Source organism: Aythya ferina (assembly GCF_964211825.1).
Source record: "Aythya ferina genome assembly, chromosome: 7".
In the NCBI taxonomy this organism is placed as follows: Eukaryota; Metazoa; Chordata; class Aves; order Anseriformes; family Anatidae; genus Aythya; species Aythya ferina.
The window spans coordinates 294158-318664 of record NC_140302.1 but is presented as its reverse complement, the minus strand read 5'-3'; the positions used below and the strand labels follow the sequence as shown (position 1 = coordinate 318664).

Below are 24507 nucleotides of genomic sequence, written 5' to 3'. Positions count from 1 at the left end.
CATAACAAAAAAAAATCCATGGAAACAGCAGTCTTCATGTTTTTATTCCTCACGACTGTACAGCCTACTAAGTGCGGTTTGAAACTTCCCTGCACTGCTTGAGCTCCTGGTGCCATGGGGCTGGGACAGCAAAAAACCTGCTCATCTGCCCCAGTGGGCAGATCCCTGGGGTACCAAAGGGAGGTCAAGGAGGGGATAATTATTGGTAGAGGGAATGACAAGACAGGTTTGTGGGATTTCTTGTCTTGGGGTTTGTTTTTGTTTGGGGGTTAAGAGGGTGTCTGATTTTGAGATTTTTTTTTTTTTTTTTTTTTTTTTTTGTGGATCTATCACAAAAGCCCCAAAGCAAGCCTTTTTCAATTTTCAATTAATCTGAGTTAATTAGAAGAGGAAAAAATCTATTTCCTAAGTTTCACTATAAGCATCTGAATTTTCTGTTATTTATTATTGTTCCCTCCAGCCAGGATTCAGATTATGTTTTTCAACATCCATCTTCTGATCCTATTTTTTATCCACATTTCTAATAATTTTCAATATTCCTTTGTGTTATTTAACTATTTTCCTCTGTATTGGAGCTATCATGGTTCGCTACCTCCACATATTTCAGTTTATATTCTTCATTTTCTATGTTATTAAACATCATAACACATATAGCATTATTCCCTGCTTAGACATTTCCCAGAGCTCTAGCCATATCCATTTAACATTATTCTTTGTTTACTGTTGCTCTGCCAACTCTTAGATCATATGGCAGCATCTCCATCACAGTCAATTTGAATCAATTTTTTGAGTAAGATTTTATGAAACAGCATCAAATGCATTACTAAAACCCAAATATGACATTTACTCCATTCCTTTCATTCACCAAATTTGCACTTCTATCAGAAAGGTAATCAAGTCTGATATGCTTTTCATGCCATACTTTAAACTTCCACATTCTCTAGCCAAAACATATTCATCACACTGTCCTTGCAAAATGCAGAATCACCATGCTACATGCAAAGCTAACGACAAATAGTTTTTGGTCCCAGAAGTAGAGCAAACTTAGCTGCGTGAGCAGACAGGACTTGTTCAGTTCTCATCTCCCACATAAGATAACTGACATCTCATTGTGATCTAACATATATACAAACAAACACAGGGTAATTAAGCTGCCTTTGATACAATTTGTACAACATTATATAGTTCCAAAATCCAAAGCACAGAGCTGTATGCAGTCAGCTTCAATACCCACTTGGCTCTGCACCCTGTTAATTCTATACAGCAACTGGGTCCTTTAATGAGCAAACACCAACTACATTTTTTCCTCCCAAAGCCAGACACCATGGCTGCTTCTGAGGTCAGGCTGTGAAAACAGTGGAAGCAAGACAAATTATGGATGTCTGTTCTCATCTGCTGGCCTCTCTCATTCTTGGCTCTGAAACACATGTTATGATGGCTAGGGAATCACCCTCACTCAGCTTGCACCTGGAGGCTCCTTATTTGATTCAAATTTCAAATATAATTAGAGATGCATGCTTATTTTCCAGCATGTATTTGGCACTGCAAAAATGACAGGCTACAACCACTGGACAACAGGCACAGATTGGCTGCTGCCATGCAGGGCTTCAATCCATAATCCCCGCTCCCCAGTTACACCAGTATAAACCATCTTACTTTAAAAGAATAAGGGGCTTCCAAGAAGGAACCAAATTCCTGCATAAGCAGAATAAATCAGGCCTCAAGTCCCATTAACTGAGGCAGATCCTCGGGGGGATGGATGGGTAGAGTATTAGGTGTAAATTATTAGCTTTTCATACTATAGGTTTAAATAAAAATAAATAGGCAAAATGAGTTCTCAAAAATGAGAACAGAGTTCCCTCCATTCCTCTAGAGCTCTCTGGCTCCTCTGTCTCACTGCTCTGGCTGCTTTCTTCGTGATCACTATATTCAAGGGTCCTTATGGAGACAACTACCCCAGCCCACCCTAGGACACACCTCCCTTGTGAGAACTACAAGCTCATGTTAAGATATGTGAAGTACGTCATGGTGTGCTACCTGCAGCAGAACTAGAATTGTACATGAAGAACCAAAACAGCGCGAAAGCGCTCACTGGCCTTGAGTTTAATACAGATTCCTCCCCCAAACCCTAGAAAATAAGCCTTGCTCAACCACAGTGCAACCAGGATTCAAACACACCCAGATAATAACTTTCTATGGTAATTTTCTTTTGCTTGTTGTACTGTGAATTTTTTGGTGACAATTTTCGCTGCCTCACTGCTAGGCTGTTATCTCTCTGAAGAGAGAACCACACCGGTGTTACTACGCAGACACAGGAAGAGACAGTCCCCTCTTAACAGCACACTTTGCTAGAACGGCTGTGGCCAGAGCACAGCAGTGTGACAGTCTCATGCAGCAAGTGCTGCTGCTCCTCATTGCTCCTGTTGCTTTTCCCTAGACAGCATGCTTCACTCAACACCAGTGTTCATGCAGAGAATCTTCCACATGCACACAGGTGGCAGGTCCAAACCACGATGTCAGACTCCTTTGCTCCGAGGCAATGGACTGAATTTGGCATCACTGCTAGAGATTTTCTGACAGTGCCCACACATCATGTGCTGCCCTCTGTGCCACTCGCAAGCCATGGTGCAGCAGCAGGCGGCCTGTGCCTGCCATTCCAAGGGGCTTTAACCAGCTGCTCCTAAAACACACACACACTTCCTAAACCAGAAACATGCCCATCTGTCTGAAGGCTGTAATTGTTTCTTCTGCTTTTAAAACACTCACTGATGATACCTTTAAGTTGTTTACATACAAAAGATTAAGAAAGAAAACAAAATGGATTTCATAATGTTTGGCATTGGTATCAGGGTTGAATAGAGATAGATCTAGAAGCAGAAAATCTTTGTAAACATACTGCCAGTCACAGAAAAACACTTTTACAAGCAATACCCTGGCTGTGTTCAGCAGGATTAGTAATATTACAATTAAGGGACTTATATTGAATACTGTTTAAATCAGAATGAGAATCCCTATTAAGCGTAAACTGAAAGCAATTATTTTTAAAAGGCTTTAGCTCTCAACTGCCAAAAAAAATAAAGTCTTTTTTTCTACTCTCATTTTTGAGATACCTCCTTTAATCCTCGGATCAGTAAGAAATGAACTACAGAAAAAGCATTTCAGTTTTTATATCTGTTGTTCACACAAAGCACACAAGACGTAGCAAGCAGGATCAGCATGGGAATAAAGCATCCTGACAAAGTCAGACTAGACAGTAAATACAGATTAACGATTTTTGTGCAGTCCAAAAGTACACAACTACACAGTCTGTGCATTAACCCTCTGCTTACGCATTTATCTTATGTATTCAGAAGCTAGAAGTTTGCAATGCACCAGCATCAGGTGTAATTTGAGTCAGTGCTCCATGGATACACCTGTATTATCTGCCCATGTCCCCCAGAGCCCTTAGCTGCCCAGCCCTTGCACCCAGTAGCATCTTACACTGAACTGCTTCCCAGCCTTCACTTCTGCACATCTCATCCCGTTTTAGTTCTGGGTATTGGAACACTGTTCTGATCTGCAACACCCCTTTATAGCACAACATTTGTATTATGCGTATGGCATCTGAGGTGATGGAGGACTCGGTGGATGGATTTATGTTCCTTCCGTGCCTGTTCTCCCACAAACACATGCTCATTTGCCCCTTGTGCAGTGCCACAGTTATCACTGCAAGCACAGCCAGAAACATCACAGGAAGTAACGCCTTGCAGATGACAAAAGCAAGAAGCAAGAGGAGTCTATAGCATAACATGAATTCAGACAAATGCAAGGTTTAGGAACTGTTTCAATTAGAGATGTGATTGTGTGTGTGTGTGTGTGTGTGTGTGTGTGTGTCTGTGTGTGTGTGTGTGTGTGTGTGTGTGTGTGTGTGTGTGTGTCTGTGTGTGTGTGTGTGTGTGTGTGTGTGTTTTTCCTCATTTGTTTTAAACAATGCTCCACATGGGGTAGCCTCATACTGCTGTCCAAGATGGAAGTGACATATGGCAGCAGGGCAGCGCCTTATGATAACGTGGCAGTTTCCAACCCTTGGTTCTAATGTGGAAAAAATGCAAGTTGTTTTCCTAAGCAGTAGCAGCACTTGGGATCCTAACTAATATTGAAGGATTCTTCTGTCTTTCATGTCTGTCTCCTTAGACATGTGTAAGGTACAGCATCTCTGTCATCAGTTTCCACCATGTGGGAAGCCAAATATTCTTGTTTTCATTTCTCCCACAGAACAAATCAGCAGAGGATGACCACTGATGTTTAATTACTGTAGCTCTATGATCAATTCTAAATGCACTCATCTTAGGAGAAGTCCTTTTTCTATCATACTCATTTGCTGTCATCCTGTTAAATTAAGGATAATGGGGTCTAGCTAAAATATCTTTAATTCCATACATCACTGAAAAATACTGGAGGTTAAGCCAATTAAAAGTGGCCTATGATTGAAACCTCTTTCTTCTCCTAGTAATATGTGGGATATTCCTCCTACAGTACAGCAAAACACTCACTGCTGTTCTTATTTCTTGCATAGACACCGTCTTAAAATATTTCTACAGTAAGAACAAAATAGCAGCTAAGCCTCATTTTTACCCATATGCTTTTATTCTTTAGATAATACTGTTTTTCCTGGTACCATACTGATGTGTTTACCCTAGATTTAGTAGAAGCCACATTTCTTCATAGATGTCCTGCTTATTTGCGATTGTATCCTTTCATCCTCTGCTTCTAAAAGGAATACTTCTGAGCTCACCACCTTTTCATCTGGACATATTTATTGGTCTGTGCAAATTCATGTTACACACTGCAATTTTTCCTCCTTCTCCAAATGCTAGGCTGACACTTGACTGGAATTCCAGCTATAAATGCCTCTCTACTTTAAGTATTTTCAATTTTCTATTCTATCCCCAGGATCAGAGCACTGCCCATCCTTCATTCTGGACTGGGCACCTGGCTCTGCTTGGCTAAGTTTTAGCATTATCAAATATTAATTGTGGGTTTTCCACAAACCCAGTACTATGTTGTTGCATATATCAACTTCAATTCATTTTCCTCTCAAAGACGCATTGTTAGAAAATCTCTGAACTTTTTTTTTTTTTTTTTAATTTTATCAGTTTTATTATTTTATTATTATTTTTTTTTTTTTTTTTTGGTTTTTGCCTTGAATTCTCACATCTTATTTTTGAGCCTTTTGTAATAGAACAGTTCAGTGGGAAGGTACCTTCAAAGGTCATTGAGTCCAGCTGTCTGACTACTTTGGGGTCAACAGAAGTTTCTGAGGGCAGTGTCCTTGAACACTGGTAGGCACAGGGCACAACCTACCTCGCCAGGCAGACAGCTCCAGTTTTTAAGTCACCTCATGGGAAAGCAATGCCCCCACCTGACCAGCCTAAGCTCCCCCAGTGCAGTTCAGTACCATTGGTACCCATGGGACAGAGCCTGGCACTTGTTTCTACTCTCCCCTCCTCAGAGAACCACAGTGAGCAATGGGATTGCCTCTAAACATCCTTTTGTTCTTTTCTCCCAACTAGTTTTCTTTGCTCAAGTTAACCTAAAATTACTAAAAATATTCATATTTTCAAAAGCTGCTCCTATTCACATTAAATCTACTGTCTTGCTGTGCACCTGTTGCTTCAGATAGAACAAAATTCCTTCTAACACTTTTCCAGTTGTTTTATACATTCCCAAAGAGTTTCAGTTCCAATGAGACAGCTCCTCACACACACATACACACACCCCATCATCACAAAGACTCATGAATCAGAAAGATTTGTTTAGCCTCACATCACAGTTTCTAACTGATCAGTATAACCAGCATCAGGGCAATCCACGCTAGCTGGCTATTGCCAAGCAATTTTGAAAGGTTCAGTACTCAACAGGGGATAAGCTGAACATAGTTTAAGCCAGAATCACCAGGAGCTAGAGGGATATTGAGGAAGTTTCCAAAACAAAGTTTTCTAGCTTGCTTATATACAGTTGCATTAAAAAAATAAATAAAAAATAAGCAAATAGCAAATAAAAAAAAAAACTTATCCATTGAAGGACTTCTTTTTCCTGCAGACATATGGCACAAAAAGTTAAAAGACAAGAGCAATGGGAATTAAATCAATGCTGTAGCCCCCAAGCAGTGCAATTACAAAGAAGTACAAGCCTCCTTCAACTCTGTCTTGATGAGAATTTAGTAGAATTTGGACAGAACCACTTGACAATTCCAACAGCTCTATTCACAGGAGTGTCAAGGTGATCTCATTACAATTTCTAGTAAATGATAGACACGTCAGTAGTTATCAGCACTACTATGGCACTTGGAAAGGAAGTTTTGAGCTGGAAAGCTTGGCCTCCAATCAGCCCCTTCTCCCACAGAAGAGTTCCCATCACATCAAAGCTGGCAAATAGTGCTGGACATGGCAACAGCAGCACAGACACTGACAGATTCAACTCTGTTTTGATGGCAATCCAAAATCTCTATCAGGAAATTAAATCATGCTAAAGAAATAGATCTACTCTTTTAAGAGGTCACTTTATAATTAATTATACTCCAGCTTTCAAACCATTTTGCACAGTTCAGCTCTCTAATATAATTACCTCACAAACTGCATTTCATGGCAAATATACATTGAGAAGTCACATCTGGAATGCCAACAGTGAGCATACTTTTAATGCGAAGCTTCAGTAAGTAGGTATAATAAGTATTAGCGAAAATAGGTAATATAATACTATACTCGTTTAATGTTTGCTCCCTGGTTCAGTTGGCCAAATACTTTACTTTTTGCTTCCCCTCAAAAAAGATGATTCTACTCCATTTTTCCTCAGAAAATACAGTTCGAACTACTAGCTGTAGCCCAGAACTTCAATACAAGATCAAGTTAAACCTTTGAAAAATTCTAGTCTTCCACAGGAATTCTGTCCCTCCTTCACCTTATGCCAAGAGATGCTTCCCCTATTTTGCAGTAACAAGCAAATCTGAAATAATGAGACTGAAAATAGATTTTCAGTTCTACAGGAAATTCTGACATTTCAGATTGTTTTTTTTCTAAATCAGAACAAAAGACTAAGACTCTAAAACTACTAAATCATATTCATTTCATATCATTACACAATGGTAGTGTAAAATAGTAAATCAAGATCTCAGAGATGAAGTATTAACTAAATTAGTTTAGAAAAAAATGCATGTTGTGGTGAAAATAAAACTGCATTACATTGATCAAAAAGTATTAGATATGATCAGGACAAAAATGAAGATTTTTTCTCACCACAATACAAAGATTCCTCACAATGGATTTTTACCATTGTACTATAAAACTGCATTTATCTTGTACCACTGTTTTCAGGCAGAGAGACACCATACAGTTTTTAAAACCTCAAGGTAATACCCAGATTTCAGGGTACTCTAAATCCACATAACTTAGGGTAATCTCCACTCATTTAAGAAAAATGTCATTCAGCTTGGCCTAATTCAATCTTAACATGATACACAAAACCATTTAAACTAGAGCTCTGCACATGCAAACACTGATTTTTTGCTTCCAATGTATGTGTCTTATTCCTCCCCATTGAAAGCATTGAGCCCAATATTTACAAGTATTCCATAATTATTGCAACTTGTAATCCACAATTCTCCATTTGTATCCCATATTTCCTGTCTGCTGATTTAAGCAACGAGTTACACAGGAAATTTGTAGACACAACTTGCTCCACAACTGAAACCAAAATAAAATACTTCCCAGACATTTATTTTATGTGAAAACTCTTGAATTTTACTACTTAATTGCAGAAGTCAACTTTTAATACTGCTTCCTAGCGGTGTCAAACACTGCATTTCTGAGAAAACCATCAGTAAAAAACAACATTTAAGGCTCTCTTTAGAGATATTATTTGTTCATGACTATCATCCACATTTGAGCCAGAGATCCATCACAATTAATTCCCCTACTTCAAATGACCAGGCAGCCAGCGAACATCTTCAAATTCCCTGAACATTCTCAGGCATGAAGATACTCTCTCCATATGCTCCAATATGTACCTATACACAGAGAAGTTTGCAGTTTGGACAACAAATGACCCTTGAGTTAGAGTCAGAAAAAGTTATCAGGCAACACAACATGCTTCATGACTCACTAAAGCCTCATGGTTTCCTTCACACAGACTACAGATTTCTCACAATCTTCAAGCCTAACAAACTAAAGATGAAAATGACCTAACTCATCTCTAAGCTCTGGTAACAACAAAACAACCACATGGATTTTCAGTTAAGGGAGAAAGCCGGGAAGATTTTAGAAACTCATCTGTTTCATGGTACATTAGATTGTTCTGAACTCGAGGTCATGCAGTAAGTCTCTGGAACAAGATGATATACAGTTTTAACCTTTTTGGTCCTTTTGGTCGTAATAATATAACTCAACATCTCTTGCAGATGTGATTGAGTTGTTAGCCAGAATATTGATTTGATAAAAGACTTTTTTAAAAAAGAAAAGAAGTTGTCAAGTTATTCACAACGAAGACCAAGAATTGGTTATTAAAGGTTGTAGCAATCTATGCAAACATCTTATTAGTGGCAAACCTGCACGGCACATACATATAATTTTTTTAATACTACAATTAATACACAGTGCTGTCTGTTCAGTATTAATTCACACCGAACTACCGTCATCTAAATGGCCCAATAAAACAGGTAGCATATAGCCTGTAAACACAAACAGCAGTCTTTTGGGATGGCCAACTGTCCTTGGCCAGGTCAAAGCTCCAATTCCATCAATCTGCATTAAGGCAGTAATGCTTATTCAGTGAAGATGCAGAGTGCACATGCTGGCAGTTGACATCTAAAGGATCAGACCCCAGAATTATTTCTGTGAGAAGTACTGGGCACATATGTATCTAATCATAGGAATAAAAATGGCACTCAGATTTTAAATGATGAACCAGAAGTACAAGGCTACAATAGTTAAAAAAAAGCATTTTAGAATAACTGAGATTATCATGTAAATTCCACTGATTCTGAATAAAGCTGTAGTACTGCTGTAGTATGCTTTCAAAATGCAGTTTCAGAAAAATACTAACTAAAATCTGATTTTATTTTCTTTATTCATATTTGCTTGAATACCTACTGTCACTTTTGTCTATTAAAAAGCACATACAACAATTTTCTAAATATCTCATTTGCAAATTTGCTCTGACATTGAAAAATTCTAGTACTGCAGCTGTGAAGGCTGCTAAAATCTTCCTGGTTTTCTGATCATTTGCAGTTGCACAAAAAAAATATTTGAGTTGCTGAATTCTTTCAGCCATATTTCTGTTAGATTAGGGACAGTTCCTGCTCAGTCCCCCACCCCCTTTCTCATTGTTGGGGCTTTAGGTTATGTAATAGGCTGTGATATAACACAGTAATATGTAATATCAGCAAATGCAACATGAATAAGGTCTTATCATAGGTATATAGCACTGCAAAGGATATTCCCTGGATGCTGTCTGTTCTGTCATCATACGTCCACAGATTACACTAGCCATTTGATGGAGATGCACAGAATTTAAAATAAAGAATGCTTCACTAACAGCAGCTATAATCTCTCCTGCTGTGCTTCTTTAATCCCACAAGATCTTTTTAATAAGCCTCTCCCACAGAAAACGATTAAAATCCGCATCTTTCATATCTTTTGATTACAAGAAATAGCACAAAGTACTCCATATAAAAGTTAATTATGCATTTTAACAAAGAGTTTCCTTTGATTTATTTATTTTTGGATATCCATGAAAGAAGACCAGTAGGCCAATACGTTACAAAATTTCAGCATCAACAGGAAATTACAGTCCATTATGATTTACTGTATGACAATTCTGGTATAGGAACTAACCAAGAAAACAGCTATATCAATGTTATTAATTACAAACAAGTGAAATTACCTTGGAACAGCCTGAAATTCACTTAAGAGCACCAATATTTACTTCCTATAATAGGTAAAGCCATAATTCTTCCCATTTCAGGACTTAGGTTAAAAAATATATATGTATATCAAAGAATTCTACTTGTCTGTATTTAGGAGTAGAATAAACCACTCCACGATAGGACACATCAGCCTTCTGCTAAATAGTCTACTATGGACCATTGCATCTATTTTGTATAAGAAGTCATTACAAATTAATTTTTTACTACATGCTTTTGCATTCCCTGCTTCGCTTTACAGGGGTAGTAAAAGCAACTCAGAAAGCAAACGGTCCTCTAGAAAAATTCCGCCTGTGAGTCAATCCCACTGCTCTAAAAAATCCCCCTACCTTTGGGCTGAGCAGCAGCAAGCCCACTTCTTCAGAGCAGCAGTTTCTTCATAGAGATGCCTGCACGTGCCATTCCATCCCAAAGGAAATTCCATTTCAGGGGAAACATGGTGTAAGAGATTAGAAAATGTGGGCACAAACTCAGTCACCATGCAGTCCTTGCTGCACCCAGCTCCCGCAGTCACACTGGCTGCGGAACAAAAGCTGCCAGGCAGCAGCACAGCCAGAGGGAGTGGAGCAAGGGCTTCACACTGGTGCTCTCCTGAGTTTTGGTAAGAGACTGTTTGTGAATTAAAAGGATGAGTCCACGCTACAAGGTCTGATAACAAAGAAAAACCTAGCCCTTTGCTACATCTATTATTTCTCAAGGCCTTCTGAAATCAATCTCCAAATACAAGCTACACACATAGAGGAAAGTTATTGAAGTCCATACTTGCATTTCTTTTGCAGTGCAAAACCACTGCCCTCTTCCAGAGAAAGATGTATACCACAGCAGACACTTCACCCTGAATAGATGTGCTACTGAAATATCAGGGAAGCACATCAGAACTGAAAACATCCACTCATAATCAACCTATTCATTGTTCAAATATAGTTCTGTGTAAACAACAATGAAAAAAGTACAAGGAAAGCAAGTTAACATCAGCAGCCTTCCCCTCCATGGCCTTCTTCTTCATTCCTTAAGCAGATCCAATCTAGCTACTCTTAGTGCTCCAGAAAAACGTTGCCTGGATGTGAAACATGCTGCAGCAATACAAACTTCAAACAGGGACAACCTGGCATTAAGCAGAGGAAAAGCTGAAAGTGGTAAGCTGTAAACACATACAAATTAAAGCAATATCATAAAACATACCTAGGACTGTTAACTTTTAAACTTCCTTGGTTCAACAACTCAGGAATCAATCTCATAATGGAACCTGCTGCTAATTAGCTGAAACAAATCAGAAGCTTAACATGGTCCAGGCTGCTTAAGCTTGTCTTGCCTAGGACTGCATGTACCCCACCATAAATTAGTCTAATCCAAACAATCTGCAGAGTGGGGACTTGTTTCCATTCTCTGGTTCCAAAAAAAAAAAACCTTCAGCATCATTAGATATGCAGTAGAAAGCAGTATTAACATAATTATACATACACAGGGTTAGCTGAGAAAAAAATAAAAGAAAATCCCTTGCAAATCAAACCAGGTTTTAGATTATGTAGTGGCTCTACACATATAAAAGTCACAGAATTTCTAGGTTGGAAGAGACCTCAAGATCATCGAGTCTAACCTCTGACCTAAGTCTTCACAAGAAGAGTCCATCTCATGGTTACTTCACTAACAGTTTCCCAGTCTCCCCCTTTGCCAGCTTCCCCACCCTCAGGAAAAGAATTCTGTTGCCTTCTGATTCTGTGTAGGTTATCTGACAATACCAAAAAAAAGGACTTTTAGAAAGATGTTCAGCTCATGCACATATAACTGTCACTTCTTACCATGGTTTACAACTCCATTTTTGATGAAAGAACAGGATTGCGAATAATTCTATCAACTCTGAATCTACACATTAATAACTCATGTACATGGCTGACTGACCAACCATGTCTGTCTGCAAAAAGAAGCTCTGCAGCACACAGTACAAGTGTGATTAGACATTTCTTAAAACACAAGTAAAACGGGCAAAGTGACCCTCTGTCTTCTTGACTTCACCTCAAAATTAAGAGGGTAAACTCCATCAGACTTCTTGTAAGCTCTTGGACAAAAAAAAAAAAAAAAAAAAAAAAAAATCATCCAGGTGGTCTGACATTAGATAATTGTGAAAAATGTTGGGTTTTTTTTGTTTTTGTTTTGTTTGTTTTTTTTGTCCATGCATAATCAAAACTTGCATATACAAAGTGAATTCATTTACTAATCATTGATTTAAAAGTGCTAAGTTGGAGAGCTCATTCACAAGTGATGGGAGGCATATTTGTGTTTTGTTCCAAATTGCTGACCCAGTTTACAAAGTGTTCATGAAGAGTTATCCACATGACTGTTCCTACCTATGTAATTCTTGACTTCTCTTCTAAGACTACGAACGAAGTTGTCAGGGTGGCAAGGTTTGCTCAGCTGTCCTGTAAAAAGCTACCAAGTAGTACAAAACACCTACTGCATTTCTTACAGGCCAATGATCTTATCAAGTGGTTAAAATTTGACTGATTTGATCGAATAAAAACCAATGACCTACTGTGGCAAAGGTTCTCTACCTCATTATCTGTCCCCTGAAGCAGCTTCTAAGTAGGCAAACAGTTTGTTTAGTGCCCTGTTCCTCAAATATTTTGTCACCAACCAGGGTATTTCCATCAGCATTATGTGAGGCTGAAAAGAAAGAAAGAAATCCAAAAGAGAACAAGACCAAAAATCAATGGGCCCTGCAAAACAGGCTGCACACTTATTATGAATAAAATTGAGTAGTAATGAGTTTCAAAGTCTTTGTAAAACTCTAATATTTAGCAAATAGTGTTCCATTTCACATTTTGACATTCTCTGGCGTGAACTATCACGCTTTAATTAAACACAGAATGCAAATCACAGCCCCAGGAGATAATGCCTCTAGCTGCTTCTCCTTCAGTAAGGCAGCATGGAAATCAACCACCACAGTGATGTAGAGGAGACCAGAGCAATCATGCTCCTTGTGGGTGGAGCTTCTCAACCACCACTTTGAGGGCAACTCCTGAATAGTTTTTGGAGAAGTCATCGCTTATGGCTGAGCTCCCTGTTGGCAGACAGAGAGCCATCCATCTCTGCTGAGATGTCTTCCGGATCGATAGGCTGCATTGACCAGCAAGCACAGGACAGCTTGATTAGCTAGGCTATACATACACGTATTTCATTGCCGTCAGCTCCTGGGGGGAAAACATCCTGACTTGGAGGTCTTATCCATACTGCAGTTCTCCATGGGACAGCTCCACCAGCCTTGGGAATCTACAGAAGCTAACCTGCATAGTGCAAATGTCAGACAACATTTTACTCATGTGCTGCTTAAAGCTACCCTTAGTAGACAACACCATGCAAAAATGGCAATTCCATTTAAAAATGTTTTGTCCAGCAACCAACTGCCTCTCTACTGGGACAAGAATGAAACAGGCACAATAAGCCAAAATCATGCTGGTAGAGAAAGACGTACTTCTAAGTAATCTATTAAGATTAAATATCTTAATATCTTCACACCCTCAAATCTACCAGTTCAGGAGACTCAGACATGTTTTCACAATAAATGATACCCAAGGATGGGAATGGAACCAAAATGTGATGTTTAGGTCAATACATTAACAGAGTGATTCTCAAGTTTTGATTGTGTCCCCTTAAATTCCAAAGGTGATGCAAGATCACATAATTCTTAAAACAAAAACAAAAACAAAAAAAAAAAACACTTAATCTTACTAAAATCTTACTAAGATGTACAAATCTTGGCTGTTTAGTAGCTGTCTCTCTTCTGACAACAGTTAGTTCAGTTAGTTCAAATATCAGAGTGTAAGTGCGTAATACACGACCCACAGTACTGGGAACACAGTGCTGCAGAGTCCCTTTTGACTTCACAAGTAATTTCTAGGACCCAGGAGCTCTGTACAAAAGCAGAAGTCCTCAGCAGTCTTTCATATGAAGAGTTTCTCCAAGAAGCCTGACAGAGGTGTGAAAGGTACAGGTAATCCTACAGTCCACACCCATAGGAAATGGAGAGGCAAACAAAGAACATGCAGACATTTTTCAATACCTGAAGCACTGTATTCTAGTGTGTGTTTACTCTTGATATTAAGAAATGAAGCAAGGAAAATACATGTGCATGTCTCTAGACAGACCAATACCCAGAAGCAGCATTTTATGCAGTAGAGCTACCATGTACCTAACTTCTCTGGCATCAACACAGGTTTGTTTGTTTTTTTGTTTGTTTGCTTGTTTGTTTGTTTGTTTGTTTTTCAAATTATTTTTCAACCAAGATCTTGTATTTAGGGCCCTGCCTCAAGTACCTCAACACACGAAACCTCTTGTTTGTTCTCTCTATGTAACATACCTCTACACCTCTCAGGGTAGTCAGTGCCACAAGATAATTCCATGTTTGACTCCCTGCAGCCATTCTTCAGACCTAGCTATAGCTGCTGTACAACTTGATCTTGCAGTGAAATGTTTCAATGATGCTAGTAGCACCTCCTTAGTTAAGAGAGACATGCAGTACTGCAGCTGGTAAACAGAGAGCAAGGGAAAGACACGCTCTGTAGAAAGTATCAATTTCATAGGAAAAACTAATTCCTCTAACCAAAATAAATAGCCATGAAATATTAGAAATATTTCATGAAATATTTCAACTTGGATAGCACAAAGCAATTTTCAATTAGATACTGCACAGGGTTCAAAAGTTGAACAAACCACATATCACATGCTTAGCCTTTAATAAAAAAATCATGAACATTTATTATTAATGATCCTTAGTAATAAATATCTTCATCTAAAATTCTTAATTGATAGGGACTTTTTCACAGAGTAACAGGAGGAATATTTCACTTGGGCATCTGTGGCTGTGTGCGCCTTCTCACTGGGGAAAAGATTATACAGTTTAAGGAAAATACAGAAGATACAGAAGAAAGACTCTATGTTTAGACAGGCACCTCTTTGAATACTAAATAAGGGGGGATGTTCTGAGGCTGGTGAAGTCCTTGCAATTTCCACACTAGCCATACAGCATACATAACATCAGACCAATATTAATGAGCCAGAATAACGAGACTGGAGCGCCTACGTATCAGAGCTTTCTTCAATGACTAGGCAATAGAACTATTCTTCAGGTCACATGTTGGTTTGTCTGTTTCGTTGTTTTAGGCCAAAAATGCAGTGGAAGTTGAATCTCTAAGGATATTCACTTTGGTTTTTGACCCCATTTAAAACGTGACCAGTTCATGTACTCTGATAGATTTATCTAGGTCTGTGACTGCCTCGATTCTAAGCAAAATATTACTTTTAAATCAGAGTGCAGTTAACAATGCTGGAAAATATGCAAAGTAACTTCCCTGATATGCAGACTTTGCAGCCTTGCCGCTGATGTGATTTTGGGCAATGCTGAGCCTAAAGCTCTTGAGGATTTTCGTAAACTGCAGATACGTTGCTCCTCAGGGCAGCGGGTTAGAGGAGGATCAAACAAGACAAAGAAATCAGTATCATCAGGAGAGAGTAAATTCTGGATCCTTCCTGTGAATCCTTTGGCTTCATATAATAATAATTAAAAACTCTCTATGTCCCTTCTAGGTGTCTATTCTCTTTCACCTTCATTGTTTGTAGTTTTATTTCCCTCGAAAGCAAAAGAACTCTAAGTTACCTGCAAACAAAAATATTTGCTAATGTTAATGTTCAGGCACTCCACTAGTGGAAACAAACATGTATCTCCTCCAAGCATACCAAAAATCCCTTCTGGGTGATAATCAACACAGCTCTGCTCCAGTGAGTCATCAGGAGGGACCAGTTTCATTTGCAAAATACAAATGCTGATTCCAAACAACACAGCCATACTGACATAAGCAAACATGCACTAATTAGGGCAAATAATTGCTACTTCAAAAACTAGCCAGAAGATTACACGCTTGTTCTTACAGGTCCTGCCTTAGAGTTTTCCTAACCAAACCGAAGAGTGTCCAACACATGTGCATTAAATTTTTATACTAATTTCTTCAGACTATTTTTTTAATTGATAATCATTTTACTGAAATTAAATACCACACTTTCTTCCATTTAGATATTCAGCACTACACTGCAAGAAAGCTAGAAAATGCATTAATATGAAGTCAGTTCCTGGGGTTTTCTTTTATGGAATCCTTAGCTAGAATCCAAAACAAAGATGTCCTGCTGCTAATTAAAGCCACTTACAGTTCAGACCATTTTCTATGTATGACGTATGCATACATTCACATTGTGCTGTCACCTTATGGAGACCTCTTTGGAGAATTACCTGAATTTATCTTTGAACAACAACAAGCAGCTTTACTCTGATTTTCAAAATTTTATACACTTGTCCCAAAGAAACAAAAAGACATTCTGAAGATCAAAAAAAAAAAAAAAAAAGATAAAAAATGGTTTCTTCCCCTCCAGTTTGGCTTCTTTCTACCTGCTTGCTATTGCAAAACACCTAGTTTCTAATCAAAATAATGAAGGCAGAGCTTCCGTGCTCAGAGGTTTCCATTTCAATAAGCAAGGCAATTTCCATTCAAAATATATGTTATGTCATGCTTCCACAAAACAGAAGAAAGCCACTTTTCATTTAATACAAATGCCAGGTTATCCAGGTTCTTATATCCTTCCAGAAAACAAGAAAATAGTCTCAGCTTGCTCACTGCTCAGCACAGTGAGCTTCCTTATCCAGCCTAAGGTTTGACTGCAAAGTTTAAATGCGAAGTCTGCTCATCTCCTGGTTTCTATTCCTAATTATGACCTGGCATATCAGTTTTATGAGGTTGCTGCATCGTAATTTCTCTTAAGTGTGTATAATTTCTCTTAAGTGTGTAAAAGACTGATATATTCAGATAAAAGATGTGGAACACTGTTCTTACGAAATCAAGCTACGCAACAGCCAGCTTTGTCAGCTGTGCAATGACTTTCTCACTATTCCTTCTCCACCCACTCCTCTTGGAAGAAATAATGCAGATATCAAAGCAAAGCTACAGATTAAAATTTCATGCTGAAATTCATAAAAAAAATCTTCTTAGAAAATCTCTTATTTAAACAGCATACACAACTTGGCCAACTTGGTGATTGATAATTCAGTTTGTTTCATGGTGTAAATCTTTAATTTCATTTGCTGCCCTTGTTACTCTGACCCTAGCAATATTCCATAAATATTTAGGTAGCTTTCCACCAGCATGCTTTCAGCTTTTGAATACTAATGCCAGCTGTAGTGAAGAAGAAAAGGAATTGCTGTAATGGACCACGGAACTAGCTGTGAATATGTAGCCTGCTGTTTGTCAGGGATCCTGTTTACTGGAATTAAAGCAGTCATTATAGCACATGGGAACCCATCACATTCTTAATGAATTGTGAAGCTGTGTTGGGAAAATAACAAATATCTTTACCTGAATAAGCATTAATGTTGTAACAACTTGAAAAAAAAAAAATCAATAGCTGTATAAAGCCTAAGGGCTAAGAACAGAAAAACAAGACTGGCATGCATACAGATAACCTTACCAGTGAAGAAATCAAAGAGTTTCTGGTTTACTCTGCATCTCATCATGGTGCCTGACAGATTATCAACAACTTTAAAAGTATCCTTTGATATAAGCACAGTCAAGGCTCAGGGACATGACCTTCTACTACCTGTATTCCTTCATTCTGCAACATCCCAAGCTCATTAGAGTTCAAAGAAAGGACTTTATGAGACCATTCTTGGCAAAGCAGCAGTGTGCAATTGCATGGTGAGCCTTCCCGCTGCTCCAGCCAGAAGAAACACAAGCTGGGGAGGAGAGTTACAGAACATCCCTTGTTTCCTAGGTCAGCGGATGCAGCATCCACTTTCAGTCTCCAAGGGGACAGAGTCATTCCGTCCATGAAGAGGTACTTCCCTGCCAGATCCCTCAGACACACCGGATGCAGAAGCAATTCTTTGCCATTCCTAGTGAAGAGAAGTGCTGAGCATAAGAAACCACTACCAGCAGAAAAGAGGACAGCAGTGGAAAAAACGCCAAAATTCATCTCAACCTTGTTCCCCACTTCGACTAGAACCTTGTCTAGACTTTAGTCACTTCTCATCTATACTACTGAAATCGCTTTTAAAATTACCTCATTGTACTGCTGTGCTTTCAGAACTATAGCAATGAGTTGTGAACTGCAGCACAACTCCCCTCACTCCAGAAAGCTTGTATGACTTCATCTGCAAAGTCACAACTAACCTCCTAGTTTTAGAGGCCATCTTTTAATTTTTCCCACAAATACAAGCCTCTCTCTTTATGTCTTTCTATCAAGGACCATCTAGACTGGAAAATCAAGTACCAAAAAGAGTTGTCTTTGACACCCACAAGAATTTGGTAAAAACGTCCACTCTTCCCACACAAACACACATACCCCTTTTCTTTTCAGGTAACACTCTTGAAAATATATTATAAGGTTGAATAAGGCAGAGACTAATTTCTTGACTTTAGGAGAAAAAAAAAAAAAAAAAAAAAAAAAAAAAAAAAAACATGAACAAGAAACTAGAAAGGTACCAAAGTCCAACATTTGCCTTAAGATTCACCAGCGTGAACTGCATCGGTGCATGTCCTCCCATCTCCTCTATTTCATTTTCTCCTGGGCCTAAGCTGAAAATGGAAGCCTTTGGCTGCTAACTGAATGCGCAATGACAAAGCAGCCCTACCATTGTATTAAAACCAACAAGTAAAAGGAAACCACTTTCTTCACATTGCATCAAGAAGCATTTGCACGTGCAGAAGTTGCCTCCTTTGCGAGGAACAATAACAGCTTGTAGTCTGGCCTCTGCTATAGGGTTCAAACCCATCTTGGCTTGTCTAACCTACACAGACACCCTGCCCATTTCTTTTCTCAAAAGCAGGATGTGTGTCTTTGCAGGGGGAGGGGAAAGAAGAAAAAAAAAAAAAAAAAAAGGAAAAAAAAAAAAGCTGTTTCACCAACTTCTCTTACACAGTTGAGTTAATAGGTTTCCTCAACTGGAGTTACCAGTAAGTAGGTGGTTCCCCTAAATCCTAAACAAACAACTGTTTCCTCTTTACACTGCTTTGTAACATCTGCCAAGCACATTGCAGTGGCTACCTTTTTATTCTTGGAGTCCTGCTGCATGAGTAAGAGCAAAGCACACAGCAGAGCTCACAATAAAGACAAGTAGGCTATCTTTACCTTAAATTTCAGTCACAACTGAGATAAGCATCCATTGAGCATTAGTAGGCTGGAAACTGTTTTCTTATCCAAGTAAAGGAGCCTCTTTGTTGCTGCCATTGGATTGCAAGTTCTGTGTAGATAGTTCAGCTATCTACAGTAAATTTGAACAGCTGTTATTAGCTTTATAGTTGTTACTAAGAGGATTTTCATTAGAAGATTTTTTCTTGTAAAATGAAAAAGCACTTAGACACTATTTCTCAGAATACACTGACCCAGACAAAAAGCACAGCTCCTAAATAGATCAGAGCTTCAGAATCCTAACATGTATTTTCAGAATATAAGCCCCTAATACTTGAGCACAAAATCACCTTACAGTGATATACCTTACTTCCAGTATTTACACCTAGAGCCAGGGTCTAACACCTACTGCAGTACAAAGAAAAAATCTTCTCAGTCTTCACACTGACTGAGGGTTTGAGGGTCTCTAACGTGCTTACATACACAACCATTAAAAACTTGATAAAACAATCGGTAATAACTGAGTCAAAAGCCATTTTCTACAAATACTGCCTGTTTAACCAGTTTTCAGAGAGATTTAGTGACACATTGGGAAGAGTTTATAGTGAGATTTTTTTCACTTTGAAGGGTTTCAGAAAATAGTAGATGCTAATAATAACGTCAAAGCATGGCAGTTTCTTAATGATGTGTCATTGAAAAGCACTTTGCCCATTTGTTTGTTTGTTTCCCCCAGTCATTACTTTCACAAGTAATCCAACTATTATTACACTCATGCAAAGTTCCTAGCAAGGTCTCTTTTATAGACAACATACCTCCATTCAAAGCAATGCAACTTGACTGATTTACATGCCTCAGCCTTCTCCCCCAAAACCATAACCCTCTTAAAACCCCCAAATAAGTATACATACACATCCCATCAAACATTACATTTTCCAAAAGTACAATCTGCCCATTCAGCTGGTATTCAGCCCATTGTATTGTGAACACACGTAGAATCTCCACATTAAGCTTTCTTTGTGCAAAAACAAGAGTTTAAAAAAAAAAATACAAAATGCTATCCTTGCTCTTCCATCAGAATTTTAGCAGTTCTGCTGTTGCTGATGCAGACTGAAAGTCCTTTTAGTATCATGCTCTGAGTTCTGAATTGGCAGAATGAACTGTAAGTGAAACCAGTAAGCAGTAAGCACAGTTATTTAAAAAAAAAAAAAAAAAAAAAAAAAAGTACTATACATAAGCTACAAAGAAGTTTGTCAGAGAAAGAACGTCTTTCAAGCCAGGGTCCTTTACTCATACTTCTTCAAGATTAGGAATCCAGCAGCACTGGCAGTGCAGATACAGAATACATTAAGCACTTCATCAACAACACCATCTCAGAGGCATCCACAGCCTGGTTGAACAAGAAGGGCATCGTATGTTGAAATCCTCACAAAAACTGTACTTAAAGTACTCCTGCTGGTGCCCTACACAGCATGAGGAAGTTGCACAGCTTCTGCTGTGCTGACAGAAGTACCAGCTTTCAGGTAAGTACTTAAAACCAGGTTTCTTTTTGCTTATCTGTAGTGACTTTTAAAGATAAATTAAGGACCCCATGATTCTTTTCAAAATGCCTAGAGGGAATTAATCTGTATAAACTGGCCAACACAGCCTCTCTCAATAAAATGATAGTGCTAGCCACAGCTTTAAGTATTGCTAAACACGTAATAGCTGCTGGGATTTGCAATGGCCAGTGTGCTGCTATTACTTAGTTTTTCATTTTGAGAGCACTTCAGGATTCTTTGGGGATCAAAAACTCACAACCAGCCCCACCAATGTCCTGTGCAGCACACAGCAGGTTAGCACCTGTAAATTGGAAAGAGAAAATGCTGAGCCTGGCAGCTACTGCCACGTGACTGCCTGACAGACAACCGAACATGTCTGCCCTTCATGCTGTGACCCTTGGCATAGCTCAATTTGCACTGCTTCCCAGCACACAGTAGCACCAGCACCTTCAGTGTTCCCACCTTGAAAGGAATAAACTCACTGTGTGGGGACTGACACTTTTTCAGAGACCTTCTGAGCAAGTCCTGGTAAGGGAAAGCACAACTAATACCTGTGACAGACACAATTCTGCGTCATCGGCTCTGCCAGACTGAGCTGGACGTCAGTGATTCACCAAAGAGGTGTCCCACTCCATGCAACGCAAAATTAATAGCACAGCACTCATCTTCTTTGCACCAGCCTGATCAGATGATCACATCTCATAGGAAAAACTTTAGGGATAATATCTATGATAGCTTGGAAAGGAAGATGTTTCAATCTTTTTCACTTGCCACTGTGAACTTCTAATGAAACTAAATCAAATTCTCTCAGCTCTCTAAGTATTTGATCTGCCAACAATGGTTTAAAAAGATTTGATTCCTCCTCAAGTTTTCTGAAAGAGGAACTACTTTCACTGCTTGCCATTCCTGCCATTCCTTGCCATACCACACTGCAAAATTGCCCTGGAAGAACCAGGTTTACTTTATATTCAGCTGCATCTCCAAGCTCTCCTTAGCTACTCTGTTAGCCTTGCTCAGCTGCAGACTGCAGTGTTTTCTTTCCTTACTAGCAACAGCCTGTACTCCTTGTCTGCTCAGGGATTTCATCATTGGGCTGCAGCCAGCTACAGGTCTTCATGAGGCCAAGAAGTTTCAGAATTTGTAAGACTCTGTGTATCAGCAGTTGCAACCATCAGGCAGATTTTATATGAAACAAATCAGTTTAAAAGATTTTATATGATATAAATATACATTATATAAATTTATATATACATGTATATATTTATATATCAAACTATTATATATACTTTATATATTTATATATTATATTTTATAAAATATATATTATAATGTATAATATATAAAATAATATAATATATATTATATATATATTATATACATTATATTAGAGAGAGAGAAAAAAAATAATATATAAACATATGACATATATAATGACTTACCCAGCAGTTTTGTGTCTTGCTTAGTTAAGGTAAGGCAGACTACATTGATTGAATTAACCTCCAGTGTGAGATTAGAGTCACAACCAATTCTGTGAAACAGTCTTCTAAATTCAGAGACTCATATTCTCTCCACAATGCAATTCTTTTCCCAGAAGATCCCCAAATCTTTGTCAAGAAGCAAAACTACTATAAAAGCACACCTGTAGTGGCAGTAATGACACAGCAGTACTCAAGTCAATCAGATACTTGCTCGGATGTTTTCAGACTTTTTTTTTTTCTTTTTTTTTTTTTTTTTTTAACCAGAATCTGCTAGAATCCACACGGAAAACAGTACAACAATCAAATCAAACAAACACGCAGTATTCATGAGATAAAGGCATCCTGCAGCTAATTTATGTTAATCATTAACATTAATCATTAACATTCTATTCCTGAAATGGTGTTGTATTTGGTCTTCCCAGTTAACTTCTGCATCTGATTTCACTCATGATTGTGTACAGTAATGGTGTTCTGGCCCCTCAAAGCTGTTTTTTCGTTTGTTCCCCCTCCACCCCCCCACCCCCCCATTTTTCTTCTTTGTGGTTTCGTACAGGTAAATCATATTGAATAGATATTATGATCTGTATCCACTTTCTGCCAGATACAAGACAACAGGAGCCAAGATTCTATTAAAGTTATCTTTTATCTACAAGTTTCAAATTATGTGATGCTAGACAACCGCATTTAAATTCAGCACTTAAATTCCTTAAGTCAGCATTTGAATTCTTTGGGGTGTGAACGAGGTGTTAACTCTATTGCTGAATTACTGCATGTTATAGGAATATATTTTTACTCAAGTAATAGAGTTGCATAATGGTCTAATTCTTGAGCAGTAAGAATTCATTTAGCCTCAAATATGTTTGAATCACCAGACTACAAAGCAGCTGCAACTAAAAACCAAACAAGGTCAAGCCAGTGGTGGTAGTTCTATTAGATAATAAGTTTTAGACATGATATAAAGTGTAATATTGAATTATTACAATATTATCCAAGAATATTATCCAAGTATTTTACTGAATAAAATACTTGTTGCTGTAAGTAACAACCTCGAGGCCCTACCAAAACAAATAATGCAACCAAAACTTGAACTCAGATTTTAAAAATAAAGGATGATTTTTTTAGAGATGAAAAATAAGTTAAAACTGAAGGATAATTATTTCATTTGTTTTAAATATTTATATTACAGCAGACATCATTTGGGTTGACTTCAAAGCTTTTATTGTTTTCTCCTCTTGGAAGATTATTCTTATTAATATTTCTCCATTGTTTTTGTTTGATTTGTTCTGTTATGGATTGAATTCAATGCTGGAAAAACAAATTTAATTATTCTGTGCTTACTTTAATCAGGTCTAAATCTGACTTCATAAGTTTAATATAATACATACACACCCCATCACATGCCTCAACAGACTGCACATGCAGAAAAAGTGCCCAGCTCTACAGGCATCCACGGTAGGCACAGCACCAGAAAGCAGGCCATAATCTGCTCTCATTTACACTGGCATAAATCAGTAGCAATCTCACAGTAGCAAGAATTACACTCATTTAAGACAGATATGTTATGTACTTATATAACCACACAAAAACATACTGTTACAGCAGAATTGGAGCTTTATGTCCTCGTGATTCATCACAGGCTGGGGCAACGAGTGCTGCTGGCCTCCAGCCAGCAGATCAGGACTCCAGTGCTCTACAGGTCTTGTTGCTGTAGCAATGACATACTTCTCTACCAGATGGACACCTGCCCACACGCATTGCCACATAATGGGAAGGGAGAGCATGGCCAGGGAAGGAGCCAAGCATCTGCATATTTCATCGTGAAGCCATCGTACACATGAAGCCATCCTGAGGCTCTGATGCAGGCTGCCTGTTCACCTGGTTCATGCAACAGCATAGCAAAAGCTAACAATTCAAACTTTTCTCACTTTACATCTGCCTTTTACTAATACAGAAGTTGTAAAAGACTCGAGATTAGCCTTGAATGAAAAGCACGTCACGTGGCATGCCTTTATGTCAAGCTTGAGGTCTTCTGATGAAAATTTCAAATAGTAAAATGAAAAATGGAAAAGTGAGTTTCCCCCTTTTGGGGAAACTTGTTCTTGCTTGGCTTTGTAGCCTCTTCTACACTGTCTTTAATTCTGACCTATCTGTATGAGCACAGCTTTCTTGCAATTCCTGAGTAAGAATTTCAGAATTCCTAGAAGCTATCAGTGATGCTCTCAGATTGTGTAAATATTCAGATTAATATTCAGCTACATTTTTCAAAGATACCTACAGCTGTACCAATGGAAATCACTCTGTACTCAGTTGGTCTATTATCATATTCATACAAGTTATTTGTTTTATAGACTTGAAATCCCTTTGTGGT

At 38.3% G+C, this 24507-nt stretch overlaps 1 protein-coding gene across 5 annotated transcripts in view; it reads right to left on the bottom strand.

The window, feature by feature from the left end:
• GRID1 (glutamate ionotropic receptor delta type subunit 1) overlaps positions 1–24507 on the bottom strand; it is a 531300-nt gene that overhangs the window by 339095 nt on the left and 167698 nt on the right. The window contains exon 1 of one of the 5 annotated variants that reach the window (XM_084525446.1): positions 12508–12601. The exons of the other annotated variants lie outside the window; for them this stretch is intronic. The gene's annotated coding sequence lies outside the window, so the exon portion shown is untranslated. Of the gene's footprint in view, positions 1–12507; positions 12602–24507 lie in introns of those variants that run through there. 5 annotated transcript variants of the gene reach the window in all.